The sequence below is a fragment of the Trichosurus vulpecula genome, chromosome 3, assembly GCF_011100635.1.
Source record: "Trichosurus vulpecula isolate mTriVul1 chromosome 3, mTriVul1.pri, whole genome shotgun sequence".
Classification (NCBI taxonomy): domain Eukaryota; kingdom Metazoa; phylum Chordata; class Mammalia; order Diprotodontia; family Phalangeridae; genus Trichosurus; species Trichosurus vulpecula.
In genome coordinates this window covers 404,385,536-404,401,170 of record NC_050575.1, presented here as the reverse complement: position 1 = coordinate 404,401,170, position 15,635 = coordinate 404,385,536, and the positions used below count along the sequence as shown (strand labels likewise).

The 15,635-nt window shown below is 39.2% G+C and overlaps 1 pseudogene; it reads left to right on the top strand.

Annotated features, from left to right (window-relative positions):
• Positions 1–11,573: 11,573 nt before the first annotated feature.
• On the top strand, positions 11,574–12,250 carry LOC118844067 (annotated as a pseudogene).
• The last annotated feature ends 3,385 nt before the right edge of the window (positions 12,251–15,635 follow it).

The window sequence follows — 15,635 nt, the reverse complement described above, 5'->3', positions numbered from 1 at the left end:
TATCTAATGCTAGGGTGAATTCACCAGAACGGGAGCTCAAGCCAATAGAATTAGAAAAACTCCCCTAGATCCCTGATGGGAATACGTAGCCAGTTATGCTTTGGGCACCTGACTTTTCAGGTGGGGTGAGAATTGAGTTAAGGATCCTTAAAACTTATAAGGGTTACATTAATATGGCAAACCCAGAAGGGTCCTCTGTTCTTTTATTTTGCTCTGATTTTTGCTCTTTTTCTCATTCTTCTGAAATGATTATTCCAAACCTTTTCCTCTTTCCTAAAAGTCCCAAGTCCTCAGTCTCTCCCCTCATGTCAGTCAATAATCTCACCTATTGATATAAGAACTACCAACAACCACAACTTGTACGTGTATATATGAATATATATATATATATACACCTATATGTATGTATGTATACACACACATATATACAAATATATACACATACATATACACAAAGGAGATACAAGGTAACCTTGGAGGGGAGAATAATTAGCAGCTAAGGGGGAGGGGGGAAGAGGGCAATTAATTTTGCCTCCTGCAGAAGAAGGCACTTGATCTGAGTGAGTCCTGGAAGAAACCAGAGATTACAAGAGGGGGAGGTTAGGAGGGAAAGCATCCATCAGCAGGTTGGTTGGAGGCCACACTTGAAGGCATCTACTAAGTTATAAAGAGGTAGATATCACTGCCTCTATCACTTTCCTCCTTCCCCCAAAATATTATTAGCCTAGGAAAAATAATTTTTAGATTCAAGTTGAACTCCTGGTAGCTAAATAGTGCCCTAAGCATTTCAAAGCTTGAACTCTCTTATGATTAGATGCCAGTTATAGACAGACTATTCATAGTGAATAGTAAATAAATCCATTGATCTAAGCTTGTAGTCAGTCAATAAACATTTATTAAGTGCCAGGCATTTTATTAAGGCTCGGGATACAAATGCAAAAAAAAAAAAAAAGAGACAGGCAGAAGACAGTTCCTGCCCTCAAGGAGCTTATTACACTCCTTGGAGCAAGGAGGAAGACAGTACACAAAAGAAAGCTGGAAACCAGGAGGGGAGAGGAAAGGCACCAGGGCCATGATGGAAAAGTGCAAAGTAGTGCATCCTGATGGAAAATGAAGAGTGTAGCCCCTGGTTACTCCAGTATAATTGGTTTCCTTTGTAATCTTGTATATTTTGTTTTGTGCATTTAGAAACAAGAGTCAGAGAAGGGGTCCATAGGTTTCACCAGTCTGCCAAAAGGGGATCCAGAACACAAAAAAGCTTAATAATCCTTGATCTAGATCAAATGAAATAGTAAGTATAAAGCACTTTATAATACTTAAGGAGTTATAACAATGCTAGCTATTATTATCTACTCATTTTTGAAAACTTGTGTTTGATCCTGCCATCCTCTCAAACTATAGTCCTGTATCTCATCTCTGTTTCACTGTCAAACTTCTAGAAAAATCTACTGCTATTCACCTCCATTTTTTCTTCTCTCACATCTTCTTTAACCTTTTGCAATAGGATTTGGAGCTCACCATTCAACTTAAGCTGTCCTAGGCAAGGTGGCCCTGATCCCTTAACTGCTGGATTGGATGGCCTTTTCATATTCCTTAACCTTCTCCAGCCCTCTGGACTCTTTTGACTTTGACATGTTGTTGACAGCCTTGATTGGATAAATCCTCCTGCAGTACTCTTGGATGCTCTCTCCTCCCTGTCTTGGTTGATTTTGTGACACACGTCCTTCTCTTGGTTCATTTTCTACTTGTCTGATCAATCACTTGGTCTCTTTTTTTCCTGAATCATCATCCCAACTCCTTTTCATGGGCGTAATGGAAGACTCTATTCAGAATCCTCTTATCTCCTCTTTCAAGACATTCTTTCTACATCCTGTGGGCAGAAACTCAAAGACAATATGACCTGACTCTAGGGAAGCTGCCAACCTAGGGAGTTGAGAGTAGCTGGGTAGGCTTGGTTTGGGAGGAATATTCCTGGGGTATGGCTTGGCAGTAAGGAAGAACCAGGCATCTGGTAACTTCCTATTTTAACTACTTTCTATCATCATAAGAGAATTTTAGTATTGCCAACATTTGCTTGGGACAAGCCACGTTACAGAATTCAACTGAGTCATCAAGCTTTAGCTCAGATGATTTATTGGTTACTGAGGAAAGGATTTCTGGCTTGCACTGTTAACTCTGTTTACTTGTGGTGAGCATTTCCTGTCCCTCCTTATAGATCCAGTGTTAATGGTTAGTCTGCAAATTCTAGCTAAATCCCCTAAGGTTTACTGATCTGTTTGTAATTTTACCTGAGGCAGATCTTCCTCTTCATTCTGTTCTTTGTTGTAGAAATCTATACCTTCCCTTTTTTTTTTAAATTTAAATTTATTTATTTAACATATTTGGTTTTCAGCATTGATTTTCACAACAGTTTGAATTACAAATTTTCTCCCCATTTCTACCCTCCCCCCCACTCCAAGATGGCTTATATTCTGGTTGCCCTGTTCCCCAGTCAGCCCTCCCCTCTATCACCCCCCTCCCGTCTCATCCCCTTTTCCCTTCCTTTCCTGTAGGGCAAGATAAATTTCTACGGCCCATTGCCTGTGTAGCTTATTTTTTAGTTGCATACAAAAAGTTTTTTTGTTTTTGAACATCTGATTTTAAAACTTTGAGTTCCAAATTCTCTCCCCTCTTCCCTTCCCACCCACCCTCCCTAAGAAGTCGAGCAATTCAACCTAGGCCACACATGTATTATTATGTATAACCCTTCCACAATACTCATGTTGTGAAAGGCTAACTACATTTTGCTCCTTCCCAACCCATCCTGCTTTATTGAATTTTCTCCCTTGACCCTGTCCCCTTTCTAAAGTGTTTGTTTTGATTACCTCCAAATATCCTGATTTCTCATAAAGTCACTAGCTTCCACTTGCTCCAGTCTAATTTTTAAAGTAGTATTCTCTTCAGTGGTCTTTTGGACCTCCTTTTCCATTTGGCTAATTCTGCCTTTCAAGGCATTCTTCTCCTCATTGGCTTTTTGGAGCTCTTTTGCCATTTGAGTTAGTCTGTTTTTTAAGGTGTTGTTTTCTTCAGTGTATTTTTCAGTATTTTTTTGGGTCTCCTTTAGCAAGTCATTGAGTTGTTTTTCATGGTTTTCTCGCATCCTTCTCATTTCTCTTCCCAATTTTTCCTCTACTTCTCTAACTTGCTTTTCCAAATCCTTTTTGAGCTCTTCCATGGCCTGAGACCAGTTCATGTTTTTCTTGGAGGCTTTGGTTGTAGGCTCTATGACTTTGTTGTCTTCTTTAGGCTGTATGTTTTGGTCTTCTTTGTCACCAAAGAAAGAATCCAAAGTCTGAGACTGAATCTGGGCATGTTTTCGCTGCCTGGCCATATTCCCAACCAACTAACTTGACCCTTGAGTTTTTCAGTGGGGTATGACTGCTTGTAGACTAACGAGTTCTATGTTCTATGTTTGGGGGGGAGGTGCCAGCTCTGTCAGAGCCACACTCCTCCTTCCCCAAGGACCCCCAGTCCAGACTGGGCTTAGATCTTCAGCGGGCTGTTGCACTCCTGCTCTGATCCGCCACTTAATTCCTCCCACCAGGTGGGCCTGGAGCCGGAAGTAAGTGCAGCTGTAGCTGCCCCACCTCCGCTGCCCCTGGGGCTGGAAGCCGAACTGCAAACTCCTTCCACTCCCGCAGCTTTTCCCACTAACCTTCTCCGCAGTCTTTGGTGTTTGTGGGTCGAGGGGTCTGGTAACTGCCGCAGCTCACATATTCAGGGCGCTAGGGCCCCCTCCGCCCAGCTTCTGTTCTGGATGGTTCACGCCGCTCAGGCTGGGCTCTGCTCCACTCCGTTCCCAGCTCCCAGCTCCGTGTGGAATAGACCTCACCCAGAGACCATCCAGGCTGTCCTGGACTGGAGCCCTGCTTCCCTCTGCTGTTCTGTGGGTTCTGCCGTTCTAGAATTGGTTCAGAGCCATTTTTTATAGGTTTTTGGAGGGACTCGGGTACGGAGCTCACTCTAGTCCGTGCTTACCAGCCGCCCTATACCTTCCCTTTTTGCTCTCTATGAGATTCTATCCATCTGATTAATGTAAGTAAGGTCCATACGAGGTTTCTGAAAATGGCTGCTTAGGGCCCATTGGTTTTTGCATACCCTGAGACTCTGCTCAGTATATAATAAACTGGTTAGTAAGATGTCTTTGCATATTGATAAGTATGATTGGTAGCAGAACCTACCGGTGAATCCTTAGACAATTTTTTGTCTCTATCCTGCTGGAAGATTGTAAACTCAGTATTTCAGTGAGTTACTTTGATCTTGGGCTGCCTTAAGAGGGGTGGAGCTTCTAGGAATCAAGATAATATATAGTCCTTCTATACTCTGCTCTGATAAGACCACATTTGGAGGATCACATTGAGTTCATGGTGACACATTTTAAGAAAGACTTTGATAAAGTGGAGAGAGGGCAACCAGGAAGGGGGAAGGAGCCAGTTGATGTCACCTGGGGATGGTTTGAAGGAAGTGGAGATGTTGAGCCTAGAGAAGAGAAGGTTTAGGAGGGCACAGGAGCAATCTGTTAATATCAGAAGCTTAGGGTCCTTTTGCTTTGCCCCAGGGGACAGAACCCAAAGCAATGGGTGGCTGTTACACAGATGAACTTAGGCTTGATGCTAAGAAAAACTTCCTATCAGAATGATCCCGAAGCAAACTGGGCTGCCTTGGGAAGTGGCAGTTTTCCTTCTCAATGAAGGTCTGAAGGCAAAGACTAGATGATTCTTTTAAATTATAGCCGACACTTCCTAGCTGGGTGACCCTGGGCAAGTCACTGACTCCTGTTTGCCTTAGTTTCTTCATCTATAAAATGAGCTGGAGAAGGAAATGGTAACTAACGAGTATCTTTGCCAAGAAAATCCCAAATAGGGTCATGAAGAGTCAGTGAAGATTGGAACAGCTGAGCAGCAATTAAATTAAAACTAATCCTTTAAAAATTATAATACATGTGTATATATACACATATAACACATACACATTATGTAACATGTATTGTGGTGTATATGTATGCATATAACATACATACACTATGTGTAATATGTATTATAGCTAGATTCTTTTTCAGGTATGAGCAGGGCTAGATGGACACCAGGGTCCCTTCCTGCTCTAAAACACTGTGCTTCTATGATACTCCCCTCCACATACTTGACATTCCAGCTGAGCTGAGCTACCACACCCAAGAGTGAGTTCAATGTTCCATCTTCTGTCCATATGTTCATTCATGCTTGTCTGACATGCTCCTTTTCTACATTTTGCTTCTCAAAGACGATTTATATAAAGCACTTTGCAAACCTCAAAGGGCTATATAAATACAAGTTATTATTATTATTTCTCTTCCTCCAAGGCTCAGGTCATATACCACCTCCTCCATGAAGCCATGAGGCAGCTAGGTGTGACTTAGGCGATAGAGCACTGGTCCTGGAGTAAGGAAGATCTACAGTCAAATCTGGCCTCAAACACTTACTAGCAAGTCATTTAACATCTGTCTTTCTCAGTTTCTTGAGGATAATAATATCTGCCTTGAAGAGTTGTTGTAAGGACCAAATGAGACAATATTTGTGAAGTGTTTAGCTTGGACCTTGGCAATAGTAGGCACTTAATTAATATTCACTTCCTTCCTTCCTTTTCTGACCCCTCTACTATAATTATTAAGGCTCTATCCTTCCTCAGATTACTTTGCATTTACTTATCCCTAAACAGGTTATATCTCTCCAGCAGAATGTAAGCTTCTTAAATTTGTCGTTCACTGGTTTCCATTGTGTCCAACTCATTGTGAGTTGGGATTTTCTTGTCAAAGATATGGAGTGGTTTTGCCATTTCCTTCTCCAGCTCATTTTACAGATGAGGCAATTGAGGTAAATAGGGTTAAGTGACTTGCCCAGGGTCACAAACTAGTAAGTGTCTGAGGCCAGATTTGAACTCAGGTCCTCCTGACTCCAGGGCTGAGCCACCTAGTTACCCTCAAGCTTCTTAAAGGCAGGGATTATTTTGTTTTCTATTTTCATATCACAAGTACCTTGTCTTACATATAGGAGGCACTTAGTTCGTGTTGTATATTTATGTTCATATGTTATGGAGGGAGGAGATTTGTGAGATACTCCTAATCCATTGTCTACAGCTCCCACACCCTATTTCCAACCCAGATGATGAAATTGCAGAATGGGGAGGGAAGTAAGAGAGAAAACTATGTATTGATATTTTAAAGGAAGTAGAGGAGGGGTTTTTCCTTGGTTTCCCCTTTCTACATGGGTAGAAGTTCTCTTTGATGCAATCAGAGCGCAGGTCACCATTGGCAGGCCCTTGGTAGCCTGTAAAAAGCAATCTTTCCAGTACTGGGGGACCTACAGGCAAGACTGAAGTTTCAAGGTCCAGTCCAAAGGAGAGGCAGTAACAAAAGATTCCAGCTCTTGAGAGGGGATTGACTGCTAAGTGGCGACTGGGAAGAGATTTTGCATCAGAACTACTCACCTAGTAGGAAACTGACAGGGACTGGGATAGTTAGTGGAGACAGCTTCAAGGAACATGACCCCTGGCAGTATAAAGAAGAAACATTTATGGATTCAATAAAGAATTAACTCTGGCAGTCAGGAGTCAAATTGTAGGGAAGTATAAGGACAAGGAGTCCAACTGAGCAACTTGCCTAGCAGTGATCCAAAGGAAAAGTCACATAAGGACACCGTGGGAAGAGAAAAAGAAAAGGTCTTGGGGCCCTGCACTGGCACTGCACTGCACTGAGCTGCCTTGGCCATATGTTTCCTACCTATGTGTTTCACTGCCAGCATATTCTATGCATGTGCCTACTCTTAATACTAATACTTTGTATCTTTATGGATGAGAGTTTCCTAGGTCTAGAGCAGGGGGTGCTGTTTAGTGGTTACTGTTCTTGCTCTGCCAACTTTGGCTAAGGCCTTTGCTTTGAGCTAATTGTGTCTATTGGCTGATTATTAAAGATAAGTGCACCTAGAGGGGCTCTTTTGCTATAATTTTAGGAATGTGGATCTACAGAGAACCTGGAACATATGGCAGTGATTGCTCCTGGGGACTCAACTCACAACTCGTAAGTATTGATTTGGGAGCAGTGGGGAGCGAGAATAGTTGGGAGGAGGTGATTCATAAGAACATTGTTTTCCTTGATAGAATGTAAACTCCTTCATTTTTGCTTTTGTATATCCATTGCCTGACAGTTCCTGGCACATGGCAGACATTTAATAAATGCTGATTGGTAAATTGATTGATAAATGTTGCACCAAACTGAATTGAACTGAATATTAGGTTTGTATGGCAGCCTAGACAGGTCACCTGCTTCATTTGAAAATAAGGAAAATTATGAAAGATGACAAAATTCTTTAATTGTAGTTTTTTAAAATTGCTAACAATCATCAAGAAATATTTAAATATGCAAAATACAAAAAGAGGATTACATGTGAAACTGAATTTCCATGATGTAGTCAGTTTTTAAAGTATATACTAAATATTATAAGATATTGATTCTGTATTATTTTTAATTGATCCTATTTACAGTTAATTGATTTTTTCTTGTAACTGCCCAAGTCATGGTTCTTTGTCTCTGAACTCAGAATTCAGCTGGTCTGTAATGAGTTAAGTTTAAAAATCCATTTAATCACTATCCTGTTCTTGTGTCAAGGAAATCTGTTACCCTTAAAGGAAGCAGTAGTCACCAGGGAGGATGGTCTTGTATCTTTACACCACTGACTTATCCTTCAAGGATGTCTGGTTTGTTCCCCATGGAGGTCTGGTTTGCTATTTCTGTCCTTGCAGATGTGGCTAGACCCAAACAATGAATATTTCTTAGTCACAGGAGGGAAGAAGATTGCTAGCTCTCATTCCCAATTTCCATCCAATCATATTTACTTCCAACTATGATTCTAGCCTTCCTATTTTCTGTGCTTCCCAAAACTATAAAAGAGAGCTGTCCCCCTCACTCAGGGTCTTAGCTTTGCTAAGGAAGCTGAGGTCCTGTTTATTGGTAAATTCTTGCTTTATTAATAACTGATTGTGCTCTGAACTTTGTGCCTCAGTTTACCTTAATTTTAACTGTTACAAAATTGCTTTTTGTCCCTTCTTTACTGCTTTCCGTTTTTTACTTCTGTGTATTTTTAATTTTTTTTCGATGTTCTTTTCCATTTTTGTTTGCATATCTATCACTAACCATTAATCCGCCCTCCTTTTGCTCTACCACATACATAGAAGCCCTTCAAACCAACCCATTGGCCATATTTGAAACTGTATGTCTCATGTTACCCCTCTAGTCTTCCATCTCTCTGCCAAGACACGAGAGGCATGCTCTGTTGCTGATGTTCTGAAATCATGACTGGCCTCATTCTGTACTTTTCCAAAATTGTTTCCATTATTATGTAATTGTTCTCTTGGCTTTTTTTTTCATCTTATTCTGAATCAATTCATATTGTTCTCTGGTCTCTCTGAATCCAACCCTTTAATCAGTTTTGTTTTGGTTGTTGTTTTCTGTTTTTTTATGGTGCAATAATATTCCATTACCATCCTGTACCACAATTTGTTCAGCCATTCCCCAAGTGGTAGGTGCTAAATTACTGGTTCTTAACAAAAAGTGCTGCTTTAAGTATTTTTGGACACATAGGTCCTCCCCGATAGAATGTATACTTCTTGAAGGCAGGGACATTTTCATTTTTGCCTCCAGTAAATATATGTCAAAGTATGTGAAATTTTTTTTCTTTTTATAAAATTCCTTTTTTTTCTTTATTAGTTAACAAGCATTTATTGTCTCGTCCTCCCACTTTCCTCCTCTCCCCTGCCCAATTAAACAACAAAAAGAAAAATAAAATCTAAATTACAAATATGCATAGACAAGGAAAACAAATTCCCATAATGGTCATGTCAAAAAATGTTTTTAAAGCATATATTAGTAGTCTGGTACATACCAGGTGCTTAAGAGATGTGGACTAATTGATTCATTCCCTCTGCATTTGCTTAGCAGTATCAGTGGATCAAAGGTTATGGACAGTTTAGGACTTTTTTGGGGCATAGTTCCAAATTGCTTTCCAGAGTAGCTAGACCAATCCATAGCTCCAGCAAAAGTGTCCTTATGTGCTTAGCCTCCCAAAGTTCCTTTAACATTTGCCATTTTCATCTGTTGTCATCTTGACAAACTTACGGGTCTGGTGTGGTGTGGAGCTTCAGGTTCTCTCTCTCTCTCTCTCTCTTTCTCTCTCTCTTTCTCTCTCTCTCTCTCTCTCTCTCTCTCTCAGTGATTTGGAGAATTTTTTCAGATGGTTGTTGATAGCTTGGATTTCTTCATTTGAAAACTGTTCCAGTAGAACCAGGAGAACAACTTATGCAATAATATGTGGAAAAACAACTTTGAAAGACCTGAGAACTCTGATCAATGTCATTAACTGAGCATGCTTCCAGGGCCCCAATGGAGCATGCTATCTCAGTTGAAGGATTCAAGATACAGAATAAACCAGATTTTTTTTTTTGACATGACCATTGTGGGAAATTATTTTGCTTACCTATGTATGCTTATAACAAAGGTTTTATTTTTTGATGTTGTTGTTGTTTAGTTTGGGGAGTGGGGAGAGAAGTGGGAAGGAGAGAGAATAAATGTTTGTTAATAAAGAAAAAAAGAAAGTTTTAAAAAAGAAAAAAAAATGTCCTTTGACCACTTATCTCCTGGAGAATGACTTTTGTTCCAAAATATCTGTATCCATTTTTAATATAGCTCAGATATGAAGAAATCTTTCCAAGGCCACACAGCCAGCTAGTGAACTAGAAGCAAGGGAAGTCGCCTGACATGAAGTCTTCTTTCCTCCATCTCATAGAATCCCTAGCTTCCTTTAAGATTTAGCTAAATTAGGGGGCCAAACCAAGATGGAAGAGTAAGCCAGGAAATCACCTGAACTTCCCAAGTTCCCTTCTCAACAACTATAAAATAATACTTCAGAATTAATTCTAGAGAGGTAGAACCAACAAAAGGAAATAAGTTGCCAGCCCAAAAGGTTGGTAAGAGTAATTTGTCTCACTCAGGCAAGCAAAGTCCTAAACAGGTGGTATCTGGGCAAGCCAGAAGCAGTCCATGTCCCAGCAAGTTTAATGTGAAGTTATATGTAGAAGATATATCAGATTTCATGCCATCTTGGGGAGGAGATGGCAGGGGAAGGGAGGGAAGAAAATCTGGAACTCAAAATCATGTGGAACTAAGTGTTGTAAACTAAAAATAAAAAATCTTAATAAAAAAGAAAAGAAACAACACAACAAAATCAAAAGAATGAAAAAATAGAAGAAAATGTTTAATACCTCATTGGAAAAACAGCTGATCTAGAAAATCATTTGAACCTTACTCTCATTGGAATTGGCTCAAAGAGGGAATAACATACATACTCAGTGGGTATAGGAGTCTATCTTACCTTACAGGGTAAGGTAAGAGAAGGGAAGGGAGAAGGGGGGCGGGGCGGGAATTGATAGAAAGCAGGGCAGATTGTGAGAGGATGGACAGGGTGGACACCCACACGCACACAGACAGAGACAAACAGAGACAGAGACAGAGAGAGAAGAATAAACAGGAAATACATAGTTAGTAATCATAACTGTAAATGTGAATAGGCTGAATTCACCCATAAAACCAAAGTGGAAAACAGAGTGGATTAAAAACCAGAATCCTAGAATATGTTGTTTATAAGAAACACATTTGAAGCAGAGAGACACGCATAGAGTAAAAGTAAGGAGCTGGCACAGAATCTATTATGCTTCAGCTGAAGTAAAAAAAATCAGATATAGCAATCATGATCTCAGACAAAGTGAGAGCAAAAATAGGTCTAATTAAAAGAGATAAGGAGGGAAACTACATCTTGCCAAAAAATACCCTAGACAATGAAGTAATATCAATACTAAACATATATGCACCAAATGTTATAGCATTCAAATTTTTAAAAGAGAAGTTAAATAAGTTATAAGAGGAAATTAGACAGTAAAACTATACTACTGGAGGACCTCAGCTTTCCTTTCTCAGAACTAGATAAATCTAACCAAAAATGAAAAAGAAAAAAGTTAAGGAAATGAATAGAATTTTTAAAAAGTTAGACTTGATAGATCTCCAGAGAAAACTGAATGGGGGTAGAAAGGAATATACCTTTTTCTTAGCGGTATATGGAACATACACAAAAGTTAACTGTGCGTTAGGGCATAAAAACCTCACAATCAAATACAGAAAGGAAGAAATTTAAATGTATCATTTTCAGATCATAATGGAATAAAATTATGTTTAATTAAAAGTCATAGAAAAATATATTTTAAATTAGTTGGAAGCTAATCTAATTCTAAAGAATGAATAGCTCAACAAAAAAATCATAGAAACAATCAATAATTTCATTAAAGAGAATGACAAAGAGACAACATACCAAAATTTTAGGTTGCAGCCGAAGTAGTATTTAGGGGAAAATTTATATCTTTAAATGTTTACATCAATAAAATAGAGAAAGAACAGAATTGAATTACAAAAATCCACTGAAGAAAACAACTCCTTAAAAAGTAGAATTGGGCCTTTTCCCTCTCCTCCTGCTTGAGGAGCCGGCTACCACCATGGTGAATCTTCCTGGGGCCTAGACGCCATCCGTTTCACATCTGCGCCATCCTTCGGCTTGGCTCTCGACCCTTCTATCAGCCTGTCTCTTGGAGGCCTCTTGTACACTCCAGTGTTGAAACTAGCCAGGAACAGCACTCCAAGAGTGAATTATACTGTTACCATCAGAACCAGGAAGTTCATGACAAACAGACTTCTTCAGCATAAACAGATGGTTATAGATGTCCTTCATCCTGGAAAGGCCACAGTGCCCAAGACTGAAATTTGAGAAAAACTGGCCAATATGTACAAGACAACTCCAGATGTCATTTTTGTCTTTGGATTCAGAGCCCATTCTGGTGGTGGCAAAACAACAGGCTTTGGCATGATTTATGATTCCCTTGACTATGCAAAGAAAACTGAACAAAAGCACAGACTTGCAAGGCATGGCCTGTCTGAGAAGAAAAAGACTTCAAGAAAGCAGTGAAAGGAATGCAAGAACAGAATGAAGAAAGTCAGGGGTACTGCAAAGGCAAATGTCAGTGCTGGCAAAAAGTGAGCTGGAGATTTCATAACAGAAGGATTAAAAGGCACTATGGATGATGTTTATCTGTGAAGATAATTTTTCATCAGAGCATAAATAAACTATGTAAAAACTTCAGAAAAAAAAAGCAGAATTGGTCAAATGGAAAAGGAGGGGGCAGCTAGATGGCGCAGTGAGTAGAGCACCGGCCTTGGAGCCAGGAGGACCTGAGTTCAAATCCGGGCTCAGACACTTGACACATGTACTAGCTGTGTAACCTTGGGCAAGTCACTTAACCCCAATTGCCCTGCCTTCCCCCCTCAAAAAAAACAAAACAAAATAAACAAACAAATGGAAAAGGAGGTACAAATGCTCACTAAAGAAAATAATTCCTTAGAAATTAAAATTGGGCAAATGGAAGCTAATGACTCCATGAAACATTAAGAAACAATAAAACAAAATCAAAAGAATGAAAAAAATAGAAGAAAATGTGAAATACTTCATTGGAAAAACAGCTGATCTGGAAAATCATTTGAACCTTACTCTCATCGGAATTGGCTCAAAGAAGGAATAACATACACACTCAATTGGGTATAGAAATGTATCTTACCTTACAGGGAAGCAGGAAGGGAGGGGAAGGCAGAAGGGTGGGGAGATTGCTAGAAGGCAGGGTATTGAGGGACTGAATTGGAAACTAAAAAACTAGAAAAAGAACAAATTTTAAATCCCCAATTAAACACCAAATTGGAAATCCTGAAAATCAAAATGGAGATTAATAAAATTGAAAGTAAGAAAATCATTGAACTAATGAATGAGACTAGGAACTAGTTTTATGGAAAAAACCAATAGATAAACCAACCATTGGTTAATTTTATTTAAAAAAAATGAAAGGGGGCGGAGTCAAGATGGCAGCTGGAAAGCAGGAACTTGCCTAAAGCTCTCCCCCAGGACCCTCCAAACACCTATTAAAAATGACTCTGAACAAATTTTAGAACTGCAGAACCCATAAAATAGCAGAGGGAAGCAGGACTCCAGCCCAAGACAGCCTGGATGGTTGCTGGGTAAGGTCTATCGCACGGACCTGGGAGTGGAGTGGAGCAGAGCCCAGTGTGGGCCACACCGGGACCAACCAGACTGGGAGCTGGGCAGAACAGGCCCTAGTGCCCTGAATCAATGAGTTGTGGCAGTTACCAGACTTCTCAACCCACAAACACCAAAGACAACAAAGAAGGTTAGTGGGAAAAGCTGCTGGGACAGAGTGAAAGGAGTTTGCAGGTCATCTTTCAAGAAATTATCGAGGAAAACTGCCCTGATATTCTAGAGCCAGAGGGTAAAATAGAAATTGAAAGAATCCACTGATCGCCTCCTCAAAAAGATCACAAAAAGAAAACTCCTAAGAATATTGTCGCCAAATTCCAGAGCTCCCAGATCAAGGAGAAAATGCTGTAAGCAGCCAGAAAGAAACAATTTGAGTATTGTGGAAACACAATCAGGATAATACAAGATCTAGCAGCTTCTACATTAAGGGATCGAAGGGCCTGGAATACAATATTCTGGAGGTCAATGGAGCTAGGATTAAAACCAAGAATCACTTACCCAGCAAAACTGAGTGTCATGCTCCAAGGCAAAATATGGATTTTTAATAAAATAGAAGACTCTCAAGCTTTCTCAGTGAAAAGACCAGAGGTGAATAGAAAATTTGACTTTCAAACACAAGAATCAAGAGAAGCATGAAAATGTAAACAAGAAAGAGAAATCATAAGGGACTTACTAAAGTTAAACTGTTTTGTTTACATTCCTAATGGAAAGATGATGTGTGTAATTCATGAGACCTCAGTATTAGGGTAGCTGAAGGGAATATATATATATAGACAGAGGGTACAGGGTGAGTTGAATATGAAGGGATGATATCTAAAAAAATAAAATCAAATTAAGAGATGAGAGAGGAATATATTGAGAGAGGGAGAAAGGGAGAGATAGAATGGGATAAATTATCTCACATAAAAGTGGCAAGAAAAAGTAGTTCTGTTGACAGGGAAGAGGGGTCAGGTGAGGGGGAATGAGTGAATCTTGCTCTCATCGGATTTGACCTGAGGAGGGAATACCATACACACTTAACTAGGTATCTTACCCCACAGGAAAAAAGGAGGAAGAAGATAAAAAAAGGGGGGTGATGATAGAAGGGAGGGCAGATTGGGGGAGGAGGCAATCAAAAGCAAACACTTTTGAAAAGGGACAGGGTCAAGGGAGAAAATTAAATAGAGGGGGATAGGATAAGAAGGAGCAAAATATAGTTAGTCTTTCACAACATAAGTAAGTTTTTGCATGCAACTAGGAAATAAGATATACAGGCAGTGGGGCATAGAAATCTATCCTGCCCTACAAGAAAGTAAGGGAAAAGGGGATGGGGGGAGTGGGGTGACAGAAGGGAGGACTGACTGGGGAATGGGGCAATCAGAATATATGCCATCTTGGAGTTGGGGGGAGGGTAGAAATGGGGAGAAAAATTGTAATTCAAACTCTTGTGAAAATCAATGCTGAAAACTAAAATATTAAATAAATTTTAAAAAATGAAAGAAGAAAACCAAATTACCAGTACCAAAAATGAAAAGAATGGATTCAACACCAATGAAGAGGAAATTAAAGCAATGATCAGGAGCTATTTTGCCCAATTATATGCCAATAAATCTGACAAACTAAGCAAAATGAATGATTATTTTTAAAAATATAAATTGTTCAGATTAACAAAGAGGAAATAGAATACTTAACCCCATTTTAGAAGAAGAAATTAAACAAGCCATCAATGAACTCCCTAAGAAAAAATCCCCAGGGCCAGATGGGTTCATAGGTGAATTCCACCAATCATTTAAAGAACAATTAATTCAAATGCTATATAAACTATTTGGAAAAATAAGCAAAGAAAGAGTCCTACCAAATTCCTTTTAGGACACAAATATGGTGCTGATACCTAAACCAGGAAAAGCAAAGACAGAGGAAGACTATAGATCAATTTCCCTAATGAATATTGATGCAAAAATTAAATTAAAATTAAAAAAATAAGTTGATGCAATTTAGCTGTGATTTTTAAATAATATTTTTCCCAATTACACATAAAAATAACTTTTAACATTCATTTTTTTTAATTTTCAGTTCCAAATTCTCTCTCCCTCTCCCTTCCCCTTCTCCTAGCTCCCTGAGATCGTAAGCAATTTGATAGAGGTTATACATGTGCAATTGTACAAAACATATTTCCATATTAGACATGTTATAAAAAAAGACAGACAAAAAATATAAATCCACAAAAATATAGAAAGTGAAAATAGTATGTTTCAATCTGCATTCAGATTCTATCAGTTCTGCTTCTGGAGGTGCATAGCATTTTTCACAAGTCCTTTGGAATTGTCTTAGATTATTGTATTGCTAAAAATAGTTGAGTCATTCACAGTTGTTTGTCATATAATATTGGTATTACTGTGTACAGTGTTCTCCTGGCTCTGCTCACGTCACTCAGCATCAGTTCATATA